Source organism: Wyeomyia smithii, chromosome 1, assembly GCF_029784165.1.
Source record: "Wyeomyia smithii strain HCP4-BCI-WySm-NY-G18 chromosome 1, ASM2978416v1, whole genome shotgun sequence".
Taxonomy (NCBI): Eukaryota; Metazoa; Arthropoda; class Insecta; order Diptera; family Culicidae; genus Wyeomyia; species Wyeomyia smithii.
In genome coordinates, this window is record NC_073694.1 from 14,139,296 (window position 1) to 14,164,264 (window position 24,969).

Consider the following 24,969-nt stretch of genomic DNA (forward strand, 5'->3'; position numbering starts at 1 on the left):
TGACTTTTGTCAACCTTAAAAAAATGAGTGAAGTTGTCGATGCTGATGCATTCCATGGAAAATAGGTTAAAAAATATTTTTTTAGCATGTCATTTCCGATTTCGCAGAAACTTTTCACAGTTGCTTCTTTTTGATAATACGGTCATTATGTGATATCCGCTGTTCATGTTGACTCACGACTGCTGTTTCAAAAGGGCTTATCCAAAATTGTTACTGATGGATAAAAAATTCTATATTAGAAAAACGGCTTATTCTATTGAAATGGTGTCCTCAGCAAAGTTGTTGGTAATAAAATTGCGGTTCTAGAAAAAATATATATACTGTAGCTTAGCTTGACTGACTGCACATATCAATGGTTGCACTGCGTGATTGACCCGAATCAGTAAAATTGCACAGTGAATCAACTGAATAGAGCTGGGAGTTACCGACCATTCTCATTGTACAAGTTTTAGTGACTCAATATTTTGAAGGATCAAAAACGACGTCCTATTCGGAGACCGTATTAACCTCTGCATCTCCACAAGGATCACAGGAAGGAGATTTTGTTAGTTGGGAAGGGTAAATTGGATCAGGATTCACCTTGATAAGTGATGCGATCATACATGTACTCTATACTCGTTGCTATTGGCCTATCACCGGTTTATTCTCCGTTCAGTCGGCTATTTAGAGATGCACATTTGGTTTGTTTATATTTGGTACCGGTTTAAACTAGCAGACATTAGTAATGCTGTAGGGACCACGCGCGAGTGTGTGTGGTTTAATTCACTAGAGCACAAGACTGCTTAACTTCCCGATTTTAGACCGATTCCAACCAACAAACAAACGCCCAGTGAGTGATATATTTCAGTGATCTGATAAATATTATGCAACAAGATGTGGTTGTAGTATACCTTGATGATGTGGTTGTTTCTGGAACAAATGGGAACTGGAAAGGTTCAAAAGACATAAATCACTACTTACCTCACAAAAGTGCCAATTTAGTGCCAGGAAATTAGAATTCATGGGGCGTGGGGCATGACATTAGAATTCAGGCGATTCAACAGTTCATTCTTCCTTCGAATGTCGTTGAATCACGTAGTATTTTAACATTGATTACGTACGCCGGATGGTTCTTGTCTAACCTTGCCAGCAACAATAATGCGATTAGGAATCTTTTTAGAGATGCAATTTCCTTTACTTAGAAAAACCAACAGCAGGCCATTTTCGACGCTAACAAATCGGAAATGTCTTCGGATAAGATAGGTACTTTGATCCTTCAGGAAAAGAGAATCATTGCTTTTGTCAATCAGTGTCTCACAGATTTGTAAAAAAAATATTTTCAGATTGAACGGGAAGCCCTCGCTTTAGTGTGGGCCGTCGCAAAGTTTCGTCTTTACGTGTTTGGGTTCGAACTTATAACGGATTGTAAGGCCTTGGATTTCCTTTTCAGTCATCACTCCAAGCCGTGTCTTGCGTTCGAAAGGTGGGTTTTGCGCGTTCAAGCTTATCAATCAGCCAGAAACAACGAATACAGCAGATGTGCTATAAAACTTATCGATTACAAAACCGGAACCATTTGATGCAGGAAGGGGAGTGTTTATAAGAAGTTTGATATCGCCAACGGCTCCAAGGGCGATCACAGTTCACGAACCGGTTAGAATGCGTTCAACTTTCCAAAGCATTCGAAAAGAGAATTGTATTGCGATTAATTCAAATTACCCTTCGAGATAAGATTCTAGAACTCGTTCATGAGTCATATCTCAAAATCGTAACAATGAAGAGAAGATTGCGTCAAAACGTTTGGTGGCCAGGAATCTCCCAGACAGGCTGATAGGACGGTAAAACTTTGTAAATCTTGTACAGCTGTATCGGCTCTGGAGCCTCCAGATCGACAGAATGCCTAAGAAACCTTGAACAGACTAACCAGCAGATTTCATTGGACTTTTGCCTTCCGGACATAATTGTGGATTATTTGAACCGATTCATTGAAGATTACAGCAATCTTGACCGTCAAAGCTTTTCACGAGACTTTCTGTCGATTTGGTATGCCTGAAACTCTGAAGACAGAAAACGAATCGCAGTCCATAAGCGAAGATTTTCTAAACTTTCGCAAGCTATATGATATTGAGGCTAGGAAGACAACTGGCCGCAGGCAAACGTGGAGTTCGAGAAACAACTGAAGATCGGTCAGGTTGAAGATACGGATTGGATTTGCGGATGTGCGTGTTGATGTACAATTCAACGTCGCATAGTACAACCGGTGTGGTCCTGTCTGTCCTCATGCTTGATAGAGCCATGACAGATAGGCTTCCTGTATTCCCAGGTAACCTAGATTCTATGTATACGTACAAGCAGTTATTTTGACGTTTTATATACAAAAAAAATCTACATATAACGCTTCGTTTTTTTTTTCTTGGGTACCGTTTTGACTCAAACTTCGAACAGTCTCAAACTTCGAACACTTCAGAATAAAAATCACATTATTATAGCTAGAGTAATCAAAAGTATGATTACTGTATACCATTTCGTTCCTCGGAATGTCCTTTACCCAGTGATCTTTGTTGTAAAACCACTTCCAGGGAACCAGGAGGCGTTGAAAAAAGTGACAGTCAGTGTTGAGACGGTTTGCCTATCTGTCTCTTAAGGTACGTTTAGACTATTAGACATGTCGGTCTGATTTTGACCACTGCAGAAATCGAAAGTCTGCTTGATTTACCGTTCGACATACTTTGTCGAACCTGTTTGTATGGCGGTGTTCACACTGCTTGCACAAGTCGAAAGGAAGAACTGCCAAATGAATGTCAAATGAATTTTTTTCTCCTTTTCAATGTTTGCCAGCACACAAAAAACGTAAATGATGTTTGTTATGGAAAGCCAAAACAAAAAACTGGAAAAACAAATCAAAGGTTGCTATGTCCTTAGAGTCGAACGAAAAATAGAAACGTTCCTATTTCATTCGACATATCGAACGGCATGTCTAATCACAATATCATCACAATATGGAATAGATGTAAAAGTGAACCAACATTGCATTCGATATATTTTCGAGCAAGCAGCTCGAATCAGATGAAAAAATCCGATCGTCTGAACATACCTTTAGTGATTACTTTGAAGTGTTCGGAATTTGAATCAAAACCGAGCTCTGAATTCTCGTTAATTTCATAAACAAACCATGTTTGAATATATATATGAATAGCACTTAATTGCAACAGCAATAAAATAACCAACATGGTAAACCCTTAAGATCGGCGAAAAAATCATTTTTCGTTGATTTTTTAGTGCAAGAAGTTACACCATAGCTTAAGTGTTCTAAATCTGATGCAGTACGGTAACTAGAATAGGATTTCGGAGGAAGTGAGGGATAAGATCTCCATCCAAAGCCATCGAAATGCCAAGTAGGGATGGGCGATACTAGCATCGATACCAGTGGTATCGACACTAGGAGTCGCGGCATCGGGTATTTTGGCATCGATACTCGCCGCGTGAAATGAGTACCGGTATCGATACTTTCTACACGACGCTTTTAAAAAAAAAATGAAGGTCTGATACCGATACTATCGAAGCATCGATAATGGATACTCCATCAACCGATACTCCAATACCTGGTATCGAAGTTCATTGAAGTATCGCGATACCAAAGAATCGATGCTTTTGTCAGTATCGCCCATCCCTACAGTGAGGGCTAACCTTTCCTTCACTTGAGCATAGCATTGGGCGATACGACGGAGAGTATCGATACTTCAGTATCGATACCCGAAGAACCAAAAGTATCGAGATACTCAAAATATCGGTCAATAAGTATCGATACCAGAAATATCGATACTATAGCTGAGATCATTTTTTGAATTTTTGATAAATACATTTACTCAGGGTGGCCACTTTACCGGAAAAACGGGAAAAGCGAGAAAAAGCCGGGAATTTTAAATCACCGGGAAAATAATACGGGAAAACCGGGAAATTAGGCTTCACGCCGGGAAAATCATCCTCCTTCATGTCTGCCGCTTTATTTGTTCAACAATTTCTGAGGAAATGTCAACATGAGACTCTGTTTTTTTTATGTTTACCTAACTGGCATGATTCTGCCGGATAGGGGAAAGCTGGTTGTTGGTTTCAGTTAAAGTCGACAGCGGCTTCGCAGCAAGATCTGCGTCAAATAAAATCAGGCTTGATCAGGTGGATAAATTTACTGTTCCGTAACATATATTGTCAGATTTTAAAGAAGTCAAAAAGTTATCAGCGTCGCGGGAGGCGTATTGAAACTTTGTGTGAATAGTGTTCGACATCGCATCGGGGAGAATCCGGTCAAAAGTCAAATAGGACCGGAAACTTCGAGTCTCGATTTTATTTCGAACCGGACCGGAACGGAGCTACCGGGTTTGTACTTCCCGATTTTTGGTATGATTTTAACCACAAGCAGCAAAAAAAAAATTTTTCTTTCTGTGTTGGACCTTTTGACTACTTGATTTTGTTGGGGAAAGACGCCACCTTGAAGAGCTATTTGTTAAAGATTTCTCAGATTTTTTCTATATCAAAAACAAACAGTAGCTAAATTTTTTTTTTTTCAAATTGTTTATTCAGAGTGTCAGTTGAATGTATTTTACGGACCATGAGAAAATTTCTTATACATTACATTGACCCCAGCTCGAAAATTTTAAAGTCCCAGGATCGAAGTTTTTCGAAAAAAGAATTGTTTTGAAATAACAGATCTCAACGTTTCACGCATTTTGCATAATGCATCTAGACAGTTTCATGTACATTTTTTTCATTGGTCACTCTGAGGCTCTTCTTCCAAAAGTCCGCTTGGAGTTTTGCCTGAGGACATTTTTCTAGAAGACAAAAACTCTATGCCCCAACTCTTGAATTTATCCCACGCATTTCATTGGCATCCTGATACAGAAGCACTGCAAGCTCGAGAGAAGGTTGACAGAGAAAGATGCAGAAGGAAGCAAAAAAGCGCGAGAAGGCAAAGATTGTCAACGATTTGGAGATAAAGAGGGCGAAAATTGTGCACCAGATCATCATGAAGGTACTTGCTAAAGTCGACAAACAGCTAAACACGATGAAGGAGGAATGTTTGTCATAGTTTTGTAACACTATTTTTGCAAGGCACAAATAAGCATGTGAAAATTGATTTTTTTCTCATATGTTTTAAAAATAAAACACCGGGAAATTTCACTAAATATCATCGGGAAAACCGGGAAATTGAAAATTGATATTGAGTGGCCACCCTGAATTTACTGAAAACCAGTATTCGATTCAGTGATTCGCGAAAATACAGCAAAACTATTTGCTGAACAGAAAACAGTAAATGAATGGTTGCTGGAATCCAGCAAAAGAATTGATATGTCAAAAAATTACGTCAAGCTGTCATTAGTAAAACGCGCCAAATCGCTGTGCAGCTGGTACGGGATCATCGCTAAGCTCCTGATAGCGAATATGGGACCATAGCTAAGTCCTTGTTGGGCTAGATGAACTTAAAAGTTGAAATGATAAACATACATCTCTAGTTCAACAGTCATTTGCCTATGATCCGATGGGCGGATGAAATCTGGTGCCTGACGGAAACATGGTTCCCTTGAATTAACTGGTTAACCAGCAAATTGATTTATGCTTTGCTGAATGAACAGCAAATTGTCATAGCTGACAACCAGCAAGTTGTATTTTGTTTTACTGAACATGCAGCAAACGACCTGTCACTTTTATGCAATTGAGCATTACTGAATAACTATCAAATTTCATTTTGCTGAACAGATAGCTGGAAGCACAGCACACCAAAAATCAGCAAAATTTTGGTGGTTTCCAGCAATGAAAATTTTATGTGCCGACTTTTTGTTGTTTTTCTGGTATCTATCCGCATGCTCTAGAGCAGCATGAATCAAATGACTTCACAAACAAATACATACAGGTAATGCAGAAATTCTGAGCTTTGGCAAACAAATGAATTAAACAACTTATATCTTCAAGATTTGTATTCACTGGCCCAATGGGCTGTGAAGCTCCCGTCTTATTTGTATAAATTATTGACACACTTCCATATTAATTGATGAGGAAGTTGATGACATAAAAAAGTTAGATATGTCAGCAAAAATAAGATAGTGAAGTCTACCGCTGAATTTTTCTAACTAATAAATATTGCAATTTTTTTTTCCACTTGTACTCTAACTTGTGTCGACGGAAAGCATGAGTTAGTTTCCGCTTGCAAATATTCGATCTGAACAGTGTAACCAGAAAACTTATATTTGTTTTTAAAATACAGTCAAATTTCGCTCGTTGGGCTATTTTTAGTTGGGCTACGTTTTAGTTGGGCTCCCGCTCGTTGGGTTATAGCCCAACTAAATCGAAGCCAAACATCATTTCTGATAACGTTGAATTTCGTTTGAGGGGTTTGTGGATGCATTTTAACGCAGAAAGTAGAATTAATTGAAATAAAAACAAACGAAGCTGAGTATAAATGTAAACAAACAATATTTTAATCAATTGTCAGAGAAACAATATAAGTTTTGTGCCTTAATAATGCAACGTAGAGCTATGCCTATTTTTGAAAGTATTTGAGAACACGTTATTATTGAGCACTCCTTTTTGGCTTTAAATGTGTGGCTTAAGTAAAACAAATTCCGAATTTGGCCCTATGCTGCGTTTGGCTCAGATTTTGACAGTTCGTTTGGCTCACAACATTCTCTCTATCTATTTCTCCATCTAAAGCCTGTAGTACACTCTTTGTCTAATGGTCAAATTTTTGACCTTCTGACATAATGGTCAAATTTATTTGACATCATGGTTGTTGTTTGCCCGTGTTTGCCTCATGTTAAAATTGGAGAGTGACAAATAATTATCTTCGACCAAATTTTTATCTGTCAAAAAGTGCCAAATATTTGACGCTTGGTCAAAGAGTGTCAAATAGACTTGTGCGATACTTATATTGACAGTGGCAGCTTTTCAGTGGTTCCAGCTCGTATCAACTAGCTGGCATCTCCATCCGATTTGCTTTGCTTTATCCAGGGGGGATTTACCGCTGTCAAATTTCATATATGTGTGCGTTATCGCAGATCAACTCCAGAGTTGTTGGTCCATGATGTTTGATAAATTACCAATGTGACGATAAAACATCACCAATTTTCGTTAAAAACTTGTTGCTGTTCCAAAATTTCACTACGGAACGCATTATTAATAGAAGTTTTCCGCGATTTCTCGAGTTTTGTTAAAAGAGAACGTTCCATTTTACTTCGATCAAAACGACAAAAAACAAAACATGCAGACGCCTTGTTGCCAAATGTGTTGGTCACGGTTTCACGATATTTGACAGATAGATTCCCCCTGGCTTTATCGCAGCCAACATCGCAGCGGTTCTACGATGTGTGGGCTCCACTGACGCTGACAGACAGCATAACATAGCGTATCAAAAGTGGCGGTGATCTCGTGTACACATTGAGATGTTAGCCCTTGTAACATGTCAGCTAGCTGGTCCGTATGCATAAAAGAATATCGATACAAATATCGCGGTTTTCAGTATCGATACGGTCGAGTATCGGACGCTTGTGTATCGATCCTAAAAATCGAAATATCGTCTCAAAAGTATCGATATTTCCGATACCGATACAATATCGCCCAAGTCAATATATTAACAAAAGGGTGCATTAAAAACACACTCGCCCTTTTCCCTGAAGCAATGCCTAACGGCGGTAGGGTAGATGATCAAGTAATGGAGGGTCTAAGCACCAGTGTTTTTTAAAAACGAGAATCAAACCCATTTTTCTTTGGTATTATAGAAAATGAAAAATGAATAATTGTACACCAATCTTGTGTTCCAGTTATGGAGGAAATGTTCCTATAATAGTGGGAACTGTGCCAGTAATGGTGGTAGTTGATTTTTTCATTGGCTGCAGCAAATGAATTATTTAGTTGTTTTTATGCTCTAGGATAGCATTCCAAACCTCTTTTTCCACCGTGGGCAATAGTCTAGCATGAGCTGTGATAATTATTCGTTTTGATTTAATGGTGAAAAAGTTGTGAGATAAAAAACAAGCTACTTCTTTTGCTCCAGATGATGCTTTGCAATGCTAGAAGGATCTTTTCCGGTAGTTTTACCCCACTCTCCTTTTGATCTTTGTGTCTGCTCAATTTTGTTCTTCAAATCAAGGGACACTTTACGAGCGCTGGTATGAATCAAAAAATTCGAATGTTATAACGATAATATAAAAGAAAAACAAACAGGTCATGTAACAATTGTTTAAATAGTCCAAACCAGAGAAAATCAGCAGTAAATAATCATTGTACTGTATCACATTGGCGCTTGGAAAGCTTTGAAGCTTGAAGAAGCTCAAGTTTGTCCTTCTGCATCTCATCAACTTTCAGCTGTTCTCTCATTTTAATTCTCTGTTATATATCCTTGCGTTTCGGCGGTAACTACCACTGGTGTAGGGTGAAATAAAAACTTACTTATAATATCAAAATGTAAGAATAACGGTAACTGGACTGTATTGTGTGAACCAGAGTCAGATTTACACACGAAAGTAGTTCGCGCACCACATTTTGTTTATATCTGCTGAGTTAAAACCTAACCTCAAATGTTAGCTGGAGCACTACCACTATTACTGGAACAGGGGTACTTAAATTGTTCCTATAGTAGAGTTTCAATTTATTCAGTATTTTGATGATTATTTGTGATTTTTTCGATTGATTATGGTGAGAAAAATAGTTAAGTACAGTTCTGCGAAGACTGTTGCCACAGAAATCGTGTTTACATTGATATTTCAAGCTACGAAATTTCACTGTTGCGTTACAAATTTCGTAAGAAACTTGCTGTTTTTTCACTCTTGAATGAATTAATAAATATAAAGTGTTCAAATAAGATTTCAAACCAATATAGTTTACCAAATCGTAGACATATTTCCACAGAATCAATAAAAATTATCTGATAGTATACTATTATCCCGGAAAATGCCTCAATAACGCTAAATGCTGGTATACCACCATTACTTGTACACCCACTATTACTGGTTCATCTACCCTACCAGGGAGATAAGCATTCAGATCAAATTAATCATAGAAATGTGGCTCGCTTGAAGCTATTAGAGTCAAATAATACAATCTGTAGTGACAGGAAAAGTTCGACTTTTTGAACCAAGAAAACCAAGAAACCGGTTCCTCTAAATAACTTTGTAAACATAATAAATAATTCTACAGAAAGGGAGAAGTTGTAGAGTACAAGTAGTTACAGGGTCACACGTACCCAGCTTCAGCGAATAGGTACCTATAAACATGATCAGCTGCAGGGGTTCCTGATATAAATAAAGATTGTTAGTTTTGGTTATACTACGTAAGAGTAAACATCGTGTTTCTGTTAGACCCACGACATCACAAGCATCATCAATAAGCACAGCCCTCACCTCGGAAGCATCGATTATGATAAGGACAAATTCTATGCGCAGCTGGAGCGCGAATACGACTGCTGCTCAACATATGTTATCAAGATCAAGGTTGTTAATACCTAAGACGTTAATACGATAGATTATCGTCGTTAATCGTCATCGCCGTTACCGATAACGTATGGTATGGACGATGACGATAGCGTCTTCAAACATTAACGATATCGGCGATGACGGTAGTTATCAAAAATTTGTTAAATTTTTTTTCTTTCGTGTTGTTCTGTACGCAACCTATTTTTAATTAGTTTCATCTTCGATTTTATTTTTTCTTGACACCTGAAAAAAAAACCTAATTTGCAAAAATTGCGATCCACAGGCAAAAATTTGCACACAATTTGAGAAAGACTGCGCAAATATAAGACGACTCTGACAATAATCTACAGAAACTAGGAAAAAACTACACACATCTGCAGGTCAATAAAATCTGCACACGAACTCAGAAAATCTGCATTTTGCAAAGCACATCTGGTGTTCCTGATTCGGACAAGTTAGCAAAAGCAATGCATTAAAAAAACTTGTGGGTTACCGTGCTGGACCGAAATCCGTACACCTAAGCACATGATAATCTTCGACGGTCAATATAAAATCAAGAAATCACATATTGCTTTAAACTGACATGTTTACTTATAAGTCTACTTATATTTTATCACTATTTTCAAGCAAAATGATTAAAATCACTCTGAAACTCGAAAAAATCATGTTTTAATAGAACATGTTTTGAATCGAAATCCGTACACAGTTTTTTGTCTGAATCAAAACCCGTACACTTTTGAATCGAAATCCGCGCACACGCGATATAGACTGGATTAGAGTCCATGCAGAAATAAATCAAAATCCGTATAGATATAGAAGTACATAAATGAACATCTTTTATTTATAATTTATCTTCAAATTTACGAATAAATATATTTTGAGGATCAATTTGTTCCTAAAGTTTCACACGGTTTTCTAATTTTTTATATCAGCTGAAATAGTGCAATTTTTCGTAGCGTTTCGTTGCGGCACTCCTTATTGTAGCAACCGGAACGCCGGAACCTTTCGAAGCTTCCCGGTACAACTTTCCCTAGCGCACCTCAGTCACAGCTCCTTCGAAATTGTTTGCCGTATATTTATACTTGTTTTCTTCCATTATATGCTGAAAACAAGAAAAAAGTTCAACAATATATGCATGATACACACGCTGTACGGATTTCGATTCAAGCAATTAACAAGGATCAAAATCCGTACGGCACAGTTTTTGTTGAATAAATACAATTAACACTATTCACCAGACAATATACAGCTCGAAAATGACGGAGACTTACCTTTTCCATTAATTTCAAAAAGATTCACAGAGTAAAACACGTATATTCCACTTGAAAACGTTTTCATCTGAAGAACGTTTTCTTAGTAAACTCTCTAACGATGCAACGAAATGACAACTGAAACCGATACACGATTGATTTTTTATTTTTATTATTTTTGTTTCATGGCCTACTGACGCATAGTTTAATTTAACAGAAGGCCAACAGCTCAACGGACATGTACATGTAAATATCATATGAATTTTTATTTTTATAATGCTTAAAATTGAAGAAAAACGTCAAGGTGTACGGATTTCGATACTGTACGGGTTTCGATCCAGCACGGTATTTTCTTTCTCTGCTTTATCTCCCATGCGCGCTGGTTCGATTCAAATGGTGTGTTAATGTGTGTCATTCCAAGAGAATCCAAGGCAGGGATGCCACATATACAGATTTTTCTGTATTTTACAGATTTTTGAACTAAAGCAATACAGAATCTGTATTACAGAATTACAGAATATTGTCAAAAATACAGATTTTACAGAATCTTTTGCTATTCGAAATGAAATCAATTTTTTGGAAGGTTAAATTCAATTCAACGACTTTCAAACTTTTGTGAAAAAACCTGATGCTGTTTATGTTAGTATCGTTGCAGAAGAAGAGGGATGAGGCTTGGACGAAGGCGGAAAATAACGTTTCGAAATATTTGACGGGATTTCTATTTAAAATTTGTGAAACAAATTGCGAAGCTGTTCGATTTTATCGATTCTGTTGTAAAACCGGTAGCTTTATTCAATTCTAAACATTCGTGAAATTGGAAAATTTAAATCATTTGATTTCCAAAATTCGTAACAGTAACTGATCGACAAGACATGAATAACGAGTTTTACTCGCTAAGAACAAACTTTTTGACCGGAAGATTCGATGAAACAGATGACTTAACTTGGTCTGAGTAGTTGGACGCCACAATGCCAATGGTAAATTCATATTTCCGTTACTGAGATCATTTGTGCGAATTTTTTCAATAATTCCACATTCTTCGGCTTTTTTTTTTTTTGTTCATCTATAATTTATTTGACACGGCACAAAAACAATTTAATGTTTAACGGCGCCAATTATATCTGGTAGCTTACTTTCTAAAGTATCTTAAAAACTAAAAGCAAATTTTTTATCCTCGCTGCCGACTACGAGCTGAAACTAAATGTTACTTAAGGCTATAATATTTTTTTTTTTTAAAGTACTGGTTTACTGTATGATGGTTTTCATTGCCATAGGTAAGCACATGTTCCGCTGCTGGGCCAAGATATTACGGACTGGCATATTGGGTTGTCTCCCTCGGAACCTGAGAGTATCGTGCGGGTCTAGTTGCTGTTTCCGGATCCGGGGTCTTAACGTGTTATTGTCGTTTGGTTGGATGTAGGCGGAAGGGAATAGGATTAAACTGGAGCGTGGATGGATTTCAGGAAAACGTATATAAGGGACATGTAGGATAGGTCTCGGTTCGCCAAGACATCACGAACAGGAACAGCCGGCTGCCTACTTTCGGCCTGCAGGGAAGCTATTAATCTAGACCTGGCGTCACGGTGTACAGGGCATAACCAAACAACGTGCTCTATGTCGTGATAACCTTCACCACAGGCACAGATACCACTCTTCCCGAGCCCAACACGACGGAGATGCGCGTCAAATCTATAGTGATTGGACATAAGCCGGGACATCACGCAAATGAAATCCCGACCTACATCCAACCCCTTGAACCACGGGTTCGTCGACACCTTGGGGATTATGGAATGTAACCACCTTCCCAGTTCCCCTCTGGTCCAAGCATTTTGCCAACTGATGATCGTATTCTGACGTACAAATGAGAAAAATTCATTAAAGGCAATTGGTCTTTCATAAATTCCACCGTTTGTTGCGCCCACCTTAGCCAAAGAGTCCGCTTTCTCATTGCCCGGTATCGAGCAGTGAGAAGGGACCCACGCTAAGGTAATCTGAGTAGATTTTTCGGATAAAGCACTCAGATGTTCCCGTATTTTCCCCAGGAAATACGGAGAGTGCTTAAACTGATCTTCGGCTTTTGTAGAACGCATGTTTTCAATATACAATTGCAGCAAGTCTAAAGCCAGAAATCTCATGGCCCCTAAGCTTATGAGCTCAATTTTAAAAGCTAAATGCTACGTTGCTAACCAAGCAGGAGCTTCTAGAATTAAATTAACAAAAACATGCATGAACATCACGTAAAGATAAATAAGCAATATCGTGTTCAGTTACTACATTTGATTAACTCGCCTAATTATAAGTTTGGAACCATTAAAAAATTAGGCCAAAGCAAAAAATGGTGATTTTTTTCAATATATTCTTTAAGGAAGAAGATTTTCATGCAACATTTTTAGTTTTCTGGATACAGATTTTTTATATAGATTTTTTAGCCCGAGAAACAGATAATACAGACATTTTCGAGCAAAAATACAGAATTAAATTTGGCAACCCTGATCCAAGGTGAGCTCTTATGGATGTAGTTGTGATATTGGCGCTAGCGAAAAAATAACACTGAAAGAAAGTGTCAGATTGAAATGGTCTGATCAAATTTTCTTACTGTAAATCGAACTTTTGATTAAATCTCATTTTTTAAAGAGAAAAAATCTTTTTCTCAATTTGTGGGGGCCCCAAATATGTGGGGGCCCGGGGCCCGGGCCCCCTGGGCCACCCCATAAATCCGGCTCTGATGGTGGGTGTACCAGTAGTGGTGGTATACCAGAATTTAGCGTTATTAAGACATTTTCCGGGATAATTTTATATTATTAGATAATTTGTATTGATTCTGTGGAAATATGTCTACGATTTGGTTAAATATATTAGCTTGAAATCTCATTCAAACACTTCGTATTTATTAATTGATTCGAGAGTCAAAAAAAAAGCAAGATTCTTACGAAATTTGTAACAGTGAAATTTCGTAGCTTCAAATATCAATGTAAACACGATTTCTGTGGCAACAGTCTTTGTAGAACTGTTCTCAACTATTTTTCTTACCATAATCAATCGAAAAAATCACAAATAATCATCAAAATACTGAATAAATTGAAACTCCACTATAGGAACAATTTTAGTACCCCTGTTCCAGTAATAGTGGTAGTGCTTCAGCCAACATTTGAGGTTAGGTTTGTAACTGAGCAGATGTAAACAAACTGTGGTGCGCGAGCTACTCTCGTGTGTAAATTTGATTCTGGTTCACTCAATACAATCCACTTACCGTTATTCTTATATTTTAATATCATAGGCAGTGATGCCTCATATGCAGATTTATCTGTATTTATACAGGTTTTTTTTACGTATTTTCCACACAGATATCTGCATTTACAGATTACAGATTTTCTGGAAATAATACAGATTTTTACAGATTTTTTTGAGGTCGCAAATTAAACTTCTTGATAAACTTGAAAAAACAAAAATGACCTCAAATGCTGTAGAGCCAGCCGGAGGTTTTATAATATTTATATGCTACGCATTAGCGTCTGCAGGAATGAATCACGGGATATATGTTAAACAAGCTATATTGCGTTTTTTTTTTTCGAGAAGGATATGTCCAGTACATATGCAGATTTTTATACAGATTTTTTTACAGTTTACCAAGGTGACAAGATTTTTTCAGCTTCAAAATACAGATGAAAATGTGGCATCGCTGATCATGGGTAAGCTTCTATTTTACTTTGCACCAGTAATTGTTACCAGTCATGCTTTTTCCAGAATGCAGCAGCAAAAGAAAAAACGTCTCCAGGTATCTTGTTCGTACACCGAAGAAACCATCTGCGAGTGCCTAGAAAGCATCAAAAGCGGTGAAAGAACGATTTACGGTGCTTCTAGGCACTACGGGATGCCTGAGTCATCGATCCGTTTTCGTCTGAATGGAAAATGGAGTATTCATTTTTCATTTTCCAAAACTTTTTTAAACTCAAAGCGAATAATTATCCCGGCTTATGCTATCTCTCAGCTGGTCTTGAAGTACGATGCTGGCCTAGCGAGCCAGTTGTCGTAGATTCGATCCTCGGCTCGTGATAAGACTGTTAGTGTCAGTAGAATCGTAGCGCTAGCCTGTGTATAAAAACAGAAGTTCAAGTTCCAAATCGGAATGTAACACCAAGGCTTTGCTTGTTTTATGCTAGACGTTCAACCACGGTGAAGAAAGAGGTCTAGGATACTATCTTGAAGCATCAAAAAAACTAAATTGCAACTACCACCATTACTGGCACATTTTCCACTATTATAGGAACATTGCCTCCATCACTGGTGCATAAGATTGGTTCACAATTATTCATTTTTCATACAAATTTTGTTTATAACATGTACAAACTGTAATTGTGCATGACAATTTATGATATTTCCAATTACACCAAAGTAACATGTGTTGGATATTTGCGATATGAATATTGATATTCTCGTTTTTAAAAAAAACTGGTGCTTAGACTTAGGCGCTTTTTGAAGCATAAATTCGAATCGAAAGGTATGTAGCATTGTCATATTTGCATTGAAAATGCATCTAAATGATATATCTAATGAAGCAAAAGATGGTATTGCAGTGGTTAGTAACAAACAAACGTTATTGATTCGATACCGTCCAGTAGCTATCGTCATTGAAAATGACGATAATGTCTGAAGACGTAAGCGTCATCGTCGATAACGATAACAGACGGTATCGTTATCGACGTTTAAGATAAATCATCGATTAACAACCTGATCAAGATCATCATCGGGGATTACGACGCTCATGTCGAACAGGAGGATCAGTTTAAAGCGATAATTGGAAAGTTCAGTGTGCACCAGCTGACCAACAAAACGTCTCGAAGTCCCACATCGGTACACCTGGAGGTCACCAAATCAGACAGAGTCGCAACTCGACCACGTATTGACAGATGGTCGGCACTTCTGAGACTTTAACGGCGTCAAAACCTACAGCGACGCCAACATCAGTTCAGACCCTCGAGAAACCCCTCTCAAGGACTCAAGGGCATCGTGAAAACAGCCATCAAGAGCGTAACGGAGAACGTCTTGGGGCATGTGGAATGAACCCGACGAAATAAATGGTTCGACGATGAGTGTCGGAAGGTGTGAAATGAGAAGAACACTGCATGAGTACTGATTTTGCGTCGAGCTACCCGTCAGAATGTTGAGCGATATAGACTGAACCAACCTGGAAAAAAGTCCCGCTAGGATGAAAAGGAGTTCGAGGAACTAGAATAGTTGAATCACTCTCATTAGGCGCGCACAAATTCAACGCATCCCGCACAAGCTTTGTGCCGGGATAAGGCAGGGAGTGGACAATCGGGAGGTGACCGAAAGTTAGGAGCAGCCCTTCAATGTAAACTTGAATGGCGTAAAGCAAAAGGACCAACACGCTGATGGAAATGGCAGCGTCAATACAGCAGAAGACGAAGACGTTCCGCTTCCAACGACAGACGAAGTTAAGGATGCCATTGAGCAGCTGAAAAACAACAAATCGGCCGGAAAAGATGGTTTCGGAGCGGAGCTTATCAAGATGGGCCCGGATAAGTTGGCCGAGTGCCTGCATCGACTAATTGTAAAGATTTGGGACACCCAACAGCTGCCGTAAGAATGGAGGGATGGTGTTATTCGCCCTATCTACAATAAATGCGACAAACTGGACTGTGAGAACTACCGTGTGATCACCATCCTGAATGCCGCCTACAAAGTGTTTCACAAGTCACCTTACAACGTCTGTCGCCACTAGTAAATGTATTCGTGGGAAGTTATCAAGCTGGCTTCGTAGAAAGCCAGTCAACAACGGATCAGATCTGAACTTTGTGGCAGATCCTCCAGAAGTACCGTGAGTACAGAGTCCCTACACACTTAGATTTTATTGCCGAGAACTCAACTGCTGATAAATTCAGTGAAATGTTTTACAAATTTTCGGCAGAATTTTCAAGAACTTCGGCAAATGAAATGTCAAGACTTGCTGGTTTACGGTAAATCGATATATTTGCTGAATGTTCGTCGAAATATACTGCTGACATTTGTTAAAAACTTTGCCGAGCCCAATCAGCTGTTGGGAAATTTACCGAGATAAATTAAATGTGTACACACTATCTATTCATCGGTTTTAAAGCCGTATACGATGCAATTGACCGGAAAACCCCACGGAAGATAAGGGACGAGAATGGGACGAGATTTATTCAACCCTAGTTGAATAAATCAACGAGGGTAGGGAACACATTCTAAGCAGCTTTAGAAACCGCCTGTTTATTCAGACAAAACACTCGAAATGTGTTGGGTGAAACTCAAACAGTAGTATATCAATCTGTTCGCTATCGTTTTCTCTGTCAGAACTTGCTTTCAGATTGTATAACTAAGTTAGTAAACTTTAACAATCATCAATCAAAGTTACCAATCGAGGGACACTATTCCAATCACCCCGAACCTATTTTAAGCAGTTTCCATCTGTTTTGCAAGCGTTTTTTTTTTCAGCACCCGAAGTGGCTCCTGAATGGCTGCTATATAGGTCGATTTTTTTCAATTGCAATTGTTCACAGATTGCTTTGTGATTAACGGTTCCATCATTGAAATTGTCGATATTGATCAAAATGCAGGAGTTTGAGGCTTGTTTTCTTCAACTGATTAAAATAGGCGCTACTGCTTAAGCCGTACCCTACCCTACTTCGCATCTCACCCTCTTCACAAATGTTTGGAAAGTTAGCAAATTAATGGGTACTACTTAAATTTACTGGCTTTGCCAGGGGCCATTTGTGCATACAGGCCAATATTGCGCATGACAGCCTCCAACTGTCGGAACCACTTGCGGGCGTTTGTCCAACCGGATCCGATCCGAATCCTGCTTCAGTAGTAACGATTACAATCACTACCGATGCGCTTTTCCTGATCATTGCTTCCAGCAGAGCCACGGGTGCGCAAATCTGTCCGGAATTGAACTAATCAACATTCTGCACCTCTGTTGACCACTGCTTCGTCATACGAACCCCTCCAGCTTTGCAGTGGAGAGTGAAAAGAGGCTATCACTTCAGGCGGGTTCTCGCAAATAGTAGTTTCAGCAGTAAAACAAACATAAATTACTCCGTCAATTGGAAAATCAACATCTGCGCTGACGAAACAAGAAAAGCTAGAAAACGGAACGAACCACGCGCAAATCCGGCTCGGTCGGTTTGAGGGTACGGATATTGAAACTACATTCGCTAGGACGGGTTAAAACCAGGATTGCGGTGGTGGAAGACAACAACAGTAATGATAGTCGTAATTAGCATCATTACTAGGGGCAGTCAACGAACGTTCGGTCGGTTGGTCGATCCAGTGGAAAAGCGGAGGTTTTCCAGTTGATCGACTCGAAAACTGAACTGGTAGTTGATGACTCCATCAACTGTGCCTGTCTGTCAACCGAAGACTGCTGTAAATGGTAGCATTTGGGTGTTCCTGTCGGTCGGATCAGGATCTAACGAACCGACCTCGGTCGTGTAATTAATCTTCTTACACTTGATTTAACCTGTACACTCTTCGTTACGTCAATCATCGGAAAGATGAGTGACAGATGTCAATCATACGCAAAAGTGACAGTTGTGCTATCAAGTTTTCCTTCCTCCAGTCTGACTGACTCCTATACTACGGTAAAGATAAACGGTATCGTACCGGGAAGTTTTCCACTCCAGAAAGCAGCACACATGTGCTTTTCGATATTTATTGTAACACCAAAGCATAAACATACCTGATTCGGTACGGTTAGTTTTGCTTCTGCCCTCTGCCTACGGGCCGGTTCGGCCTGATTCGGTTGATTTGCCTCCCGGATCATAACGGGAGTCGGCACACGTTCCGGCAGACAGACAGCACTCGAAATCGTGAGCCCCGGAAGGGTGCGCAACGGTTCGACAGGTCGATACGGATTTTCTCTCCACCAGCTTAGAGTTAATTCAATAAGTTCAACATCCGTCTCGTTCGGGGGCATTATCTAGCCTGTGGAGCTTTGGAGAAAGATTTCTTCAGTCATTTCATATGCTGTCGGTAATCATCACTTCACGCTTTTCCACACAGTGTGGTCAGTTAGCAGCCGGACAGGGGCGCGCGTATGCGCGAGTGAAAACTTTATGAATTAAACATAGTTCAACGTTCGAACTCTAACGGAACATCGTCGGGTCGCACACACACACACGGAACGTATGCACATTAGTCGGACATATTTTCGAGAGTTAATTTTGATTTTAAAGTTGCCGCTGATTGACCTTTCAGCCGGAGTGAGGCAGATGCGATTGCGTATTAGATAAATTTTTGAGGCAATGCCTGCTACGATTAATTGAAGTTTTGATAGATGCTGCAGTTTAGTCACAGAGAACAGATGTTCTTTTTATTTTCAAAGGATGTGTAAAAGCTATGTGGCGCTCGCGTCACTGACAAACCAAGCACTGATATCGATAAAGTATCGATACAGCAATATTCATGCAGTGCAACTGGGGCATCACAAGACAGATGTCGTTAGTGTTTAACCCTTTATAAGGCAGTGGCAACTATATTGCCACCAACAACTTTCGTTTTTTCTGCTCATAGGCGTAGCCAGAGGGGGGCAGGGGAGGGCCAGATCGAAAATAATTGATTGAAATGCTTGCGCTATGTTGCGTGGAATTGCACAGGTTTTTCAGTTGATCCACCAAGGATATTGAAGCGGCAAAATTACCGGGCAAATCCGCCTGCATCAACTAACTTGGAGTATTGGAACCGAGCTGTGACAATTCCTTACCTTGATTCTCTTGTAACCTCACTGGAAACACGGTTCGATGAAGATAGTGCACCTGCCTACGCGTTATCCCTGCTTCATCCCGCTAACGTAATACGCATGTCGCTGGAAGAGTTCAAGCGCAAAACCGAAAATTTCGTATTTTTTTATGAAGTTTACAATTTTGTTGGAGAGGTGGAATTTTTGTATTACTATGCAGCAGTATGAGAGCAGATCGTAAGAACTTGGAAGAGTTAAAATTGCACTTGCTCTACCATGGAAAAATGCACGATTGAACACCCGTTCAGCACATTACGTCGAGTGAAAACCTGGCTGAGGTCAACAATATTTGAACAGCGGTTGAGTGCTCTCTGCTTGCTGAGTGTTCATCGGCAGATGGCTAACAACAATCGTGAAAAGACACATGAACCGCTTCCGGAACGTTTGACGTTTGATACCCGAAGATTTTATTGAGAATCTTGACTGTGTCTTCAATCTTCACGTCCTTGGGAAGCTTTGACAGGATGTAGTTGAGATAGCGGCTGTGCGAATGGGTGTCCAGCTTCCGGAGAAGTAAACGTACCTTCGCCGCATCATTCAACTGGCCTGCATCGTTCTCAAAGAGATCCTGGTAGTGGTTTAACAACAACGTCCGAATGTAACTCTGTTTTCTTCGTCGAAGACAAACTCGATAATGTTCGAAGAGAGGGAATCCAAAATCTTCTCCGGGGTTTGACGCTGCTGCTGCTGGACCGCTATCCGCTGTAAAATTTGGGCCATCTTGTGAATCATATCTTGAATTCCCGGTTGCGGCTGCTGATCAACTTTATCTTCTGCCATGTTCTTGGATTCTTGAGATCCTCGTCGCTAAAATAATATGTCCAAAGGTTTAAATGAACTTAAGAGTTTTTAGTGAAGAACATCTACTGTCAAGGACAACTTTTCACTGGTTGCCTTGATGTAACAATTACTAAAGACTAGTATTTATTTCTATTTTTCATAACACACTAAAGTCGCTTTTTACGCGGGGGATACGTGCCGCGTAAAAAACGCGTAAATTCCGGAATCCGCGTAAAAAACAGGTAAATTTCGAAATCCGCGTAAAAAATGGTAAAAACGGTAAATTCCGGAATCCACGTAAAAAAAATCCGCGTAAAACAACCACGTAAAAAGCGACCTTAGTGTACCATTTTTTCACTTCTAAAATTTTGAAAAGCTTGCCCCCCCCCCCCCCCCCTATTTGAAATTCTGGCTACGCCTATGTTTCTGCTTCATAATTACGAGCTATGATCAGTGATCATGAACAATAAAATTTATTGACATCTTTTTAGCCTCGGCCCGTTAAAGGGTTAGATGTATTTTGATTTAAAATTTTAACCCATGATTTTCAATTTTTTTTTGCATGAACATGAATGTTTGCTCTCTGTGTTTCAACCACTAACACGCTAAAATATGTTTAAGCCATTAACCGTAGAATCAATATGTTGATATTCGAAAAGGTCACGCCGAGCAAAAATCCCCAACCTTTCCAATCTTGATACAAAAGATAACTTTTAGTAAGTTACTTCTCATCCGGCCCTTAATCATTATGTGAATAAACTCTTGAACAACGATACGATACTGCTGGCCACTGTTTCTTTTCCCTAATTACTCATTCGGAAGGCTATTAAAAACCAACGAAGATCAAGATCGGCCGCATTATGTTCGGCATTCACGCCCCAGCCAGCACAGGTCGCAAGGTCAAATCTGTACATTCCTCGTTACGTTCCGATCGATGGCTTTCCAATCAGCTGCAAGCGTAATCCTCAACATGAGCGCTCTAGCTAGAGCTCTAGCATTTCATCGCCGTGCCAGATTCCCGATCCGGAGAGCAGGACGGGCAAGGTTAGCTTTTATGGTATTCTCTGGAACCTACCCCGAACCGGACCTGGACAAACTGGACCCGCAGCGCGGCGAGACCTGCTCATTTGCCCCACATATTTGTGTATAGTTTTTTTTTCTTCCTTTCGCTGCGCTTGGTCGCGCGGTGTTTAACTGCGGCTTAGCGATGGTGGCGTGGACATTGTTTGTTCTTTTATTCACTTTCGTATCGCCTTGCGCTTGTTTGCCGCGATGCCGGCGGCTGACACGACTCTCGCTCGAATCGGTCCAGCGAATAAATCCCACCCGTTGAAAGTTGTAGGCAACCCTAGGCCTAGCCAGCAAAAAAAAGTAAATATCTGAGAATGTCACTTCTTCCAGCAGTCGCTACCCAGGCGAACGACGCCATAATCGTGGCCTGCTATGCGCCGCCGTGCTCCCATCAAAAGAAAGGAGGCAAACGCCAAACGATAATGAAGTGTGGAAAAGGCTACAATTCAATTCAAACCACGTTTCGAGAAATGAGAACTAATTCAAATCAATTACATTGGCCGTGTTTTGCCGCTGGCGCACCACGGTTCAAGGGGGAATTTGGTGTGTGTGTTTTTTTTTTCGTTCACACACTAAACTGCAGTTTTTTTTTTAATTTATCAAGTAAAATTCACTGAAACAATTCGGAACCGGAATTGATTGGACTGTTGATGATCTGCTTTCTAACTGCTTAACCGGCAATCCAATTGTGAACCACCGGGAGCGAGTAGTAGTACTGCCTAGGCGAGTGGGTGTAAAACCGATCATTATTTCCGGCTGGACGGCACAGGGGCCGTGAAAGTGACGTCCATGTTTGGTGGCATCCCGGAGAAGGACGGAGGCACGGAGCTGCTCGTTGAGCATGGTAATTTCACACTCGGGTTCGGCGCTGAAATCACTTTGCTACTTTGAGGCGTAACGATTCGGATCATTAAGCGATTTTACCGGTAAGCATCGGGTGCAGCGATTATCTGGGCCATTGTTTGGCTCCGACTTCGGTGGGGTTCACTCCGTTTTTTGTTTTCGTGGGAAAGGGAAAGCCCGTCGTTTGATTAGCACCGAGAAAGCAATCAAATTTTAATGTGATGTTGATTAACATGGGACTTTTAATCGGGTTCGAATGGTATTGAATTTTCTTCAGTAAATAAAGTTCTGTTTGAAGCTCCAACTTTCACACATGCACATTTGTTAAAAATACAACAGCTAGCGAAAAGTTGACGTTTCTGCGGAATTTTAATCGGACAGTTGCGAGTTTCGCTAGCGAAAATTAATGCTTTTTCACCTGTTCCAATTCACATTTCGCTATCTTCACATAATTGTGATGCTGTCAACATTCATCAAAATTATGAACGTCAATGGAACTGCATTAATTTAAAGCCCATTCATAATAAACAACCACGTTATTGTTTCAAGATTATTTATTTTCTCCTATCTTATCCGTTGCTTGCGAGACAGCAGTAAAGCAGCTGACATCTCAATGTCAGCCAAGCTCGGGGCACTCGAAGCGGCACAGCGATTGATGACCCCTTCAGCGTGACTATTTCCGAATGTCTTCTGGCCACGTCCCGATCGCTGACTTTCTATTTTTTTTCTCTAGAATTCAATTAGAGAGTTTTCAGTTTCTTCACACGGTTCTTTACCAATCCTCGAGTGGACCTTCTTTTTCGGGTCAAGTTGCACTTCACCGATTTAGTGGGCCTATCAGAGGAAAGAAAACGAAACTTCAAATAAACAGTTATCAATCAAAGTAGCCTGACATATTGGCAGCTCTGTGTATGAGGGGTCCCTGAATGGATGAGTGATATAGGTGGTCCACCGACAAAAAATACTACAAGGTATACAGCCCTAGGGTTGTATGAAATGGTGACGTGGGACTAAACACTGTAATTTGGGGATTTTTTGTTACAAAATATACAGAGTCTGCAGACAGAATCAATGTGTTTGCTCAGCGACTGTACATATTTTTATTTTCAGCCTCCCCTGGAAATCAATTTTTGGAATATATTCAACAACACTCGAAAGAATATCATTTATATTTGGCGATATTATGCCTGTAGTATTTTTTTTGTGCAAAAAATATGTATTTGACAAGGCACAAGCATATCGTGCTTGTTGAAGAAGCACCAAGAATTTCTCATGAATTTCAATGCGTCAAAGTCAGAATTATCTCTATATCCCCAAAGACCAAATCCAATAATACTTACGTTTTAATAATGAATGGTTTTGTTTTATTAACCTCTAACTAAATCAAATTTATAGTATGGATCTTACTTTCAAAATAATATGGAAGCCCTTACAAAGGTTCATCAATTGACAAACATAAGAAAATATTTTAAACAAATTTATTAACAAGTTCCAGCAAAAAATCGTAGTAATCCACAATCACATTTTTATTTTTGCTTGACAATTTTTTCATTTGCCTACAACTACATTCGCTGCATTACGAAGACAGAAAATATACGTTTATTATGGTAAAGCTTAGAATAATAATATATCATCTAACAATTTTGAAATGTAAAAAGAGATTCTGTACGAATTTTACTAAGGCTGATACAAATTTCGAATTCTTTTTATGTCCAAGGTTATCAAAGTTAGCAAAGGGGGTGGCAAAAAATAAATAACACCGAGACGAAAAAAAAAGAAATATCTTTGATCAAAGTTTGTGTGCAAGTTATGACGTTTGTAACTTGCACTCAAATAAATGTTGAAAAATAACACTTTATTATTACTAGTATTTATTCCGCTTGCCTTTCGACGACACTTTCGCTGTCACCTGACTTGCTTGTTGCTAAATTAAGCATTTATGCTGTTGGAAAACCAATGAAATGAACATAACGGGTTGAGCTTTTTTTGAAGTAGAATACTTCTCTCAGGAAGTTCGGCTACATAGGGATGTGAAATGAAAATCTAAAACCGAAAAAAGTGAAAATTATGTCCAATTTCAAATGCTAATAAATCGGTTAGTATTCGATGGGTTTCCTTCGTTCTTGCAGCAATAGATAGGAAAATCTTCTAAGATTCTTCCCAAAATAAGATAATTGTAATTTTATTATTCATACTATTGTACTATTGATTATAGTCAAGCCTTGTCAAAACGAAAAATTCGACCTCTGATTGGTCGTTATATGCTTGCTTCCCAAGCACGGTCGACAGGATCATATACCTTGCAATTGAAAACATGCTATTTGGCCTATATAAGAGCCTGTTTCAGCCGGAGCCGCTCATAATAGTTCTAGACAGCGATAAGTCGTCCTTACTTAGCAGCAGCACTAGCCCTGTGGTTGGTCACCACGTCTCAGGAGCAGCGCGGTTTTGCTCAGCGTGTGTCGCCAGACAGCCATTATTCCCCCCGTGTTGGGGCAGCATGGAGATTGCCATCAGGAAATCCAATTTTGGAAATCAAAATGCCTTTTTGAAGGCAAATAAACAAGTCATTGAAAGTTAATAATTTTTGTCAACGCAAGCAAGCATTCTGTGTTGCATCCTAGCAATTTAAATTTGTCGCACCCGTCTAATTTACTAAATGTGAAATAGCTTCCACAGTGCATGTTGTCCGTGTATCTTAATTCCCCCAATGTTAGGGCAGCTCAAAGGTTGTAATTAGCAACCGATTTTGAACAGCAACATGCTTTTTTCAAGGCAAATAAAAAAATAATTGAAGGTTAATAAT

The 24,969-nt window shown here is 39.4% G+C and overlaps 1 protein-coding gene across 1 annotated transcript in view; it reads left to right on the top strand.

Annotated features, from left to right (window-relative positions):
• The window catches only part of LOC129717860 (uncharacterized), an 88,922-nt gene that overhangs the window by 25,901 nt on the left and 38,052 nt on the right, over positions 1-24,969 (top strand). The window lies entirely within an intron of this gene.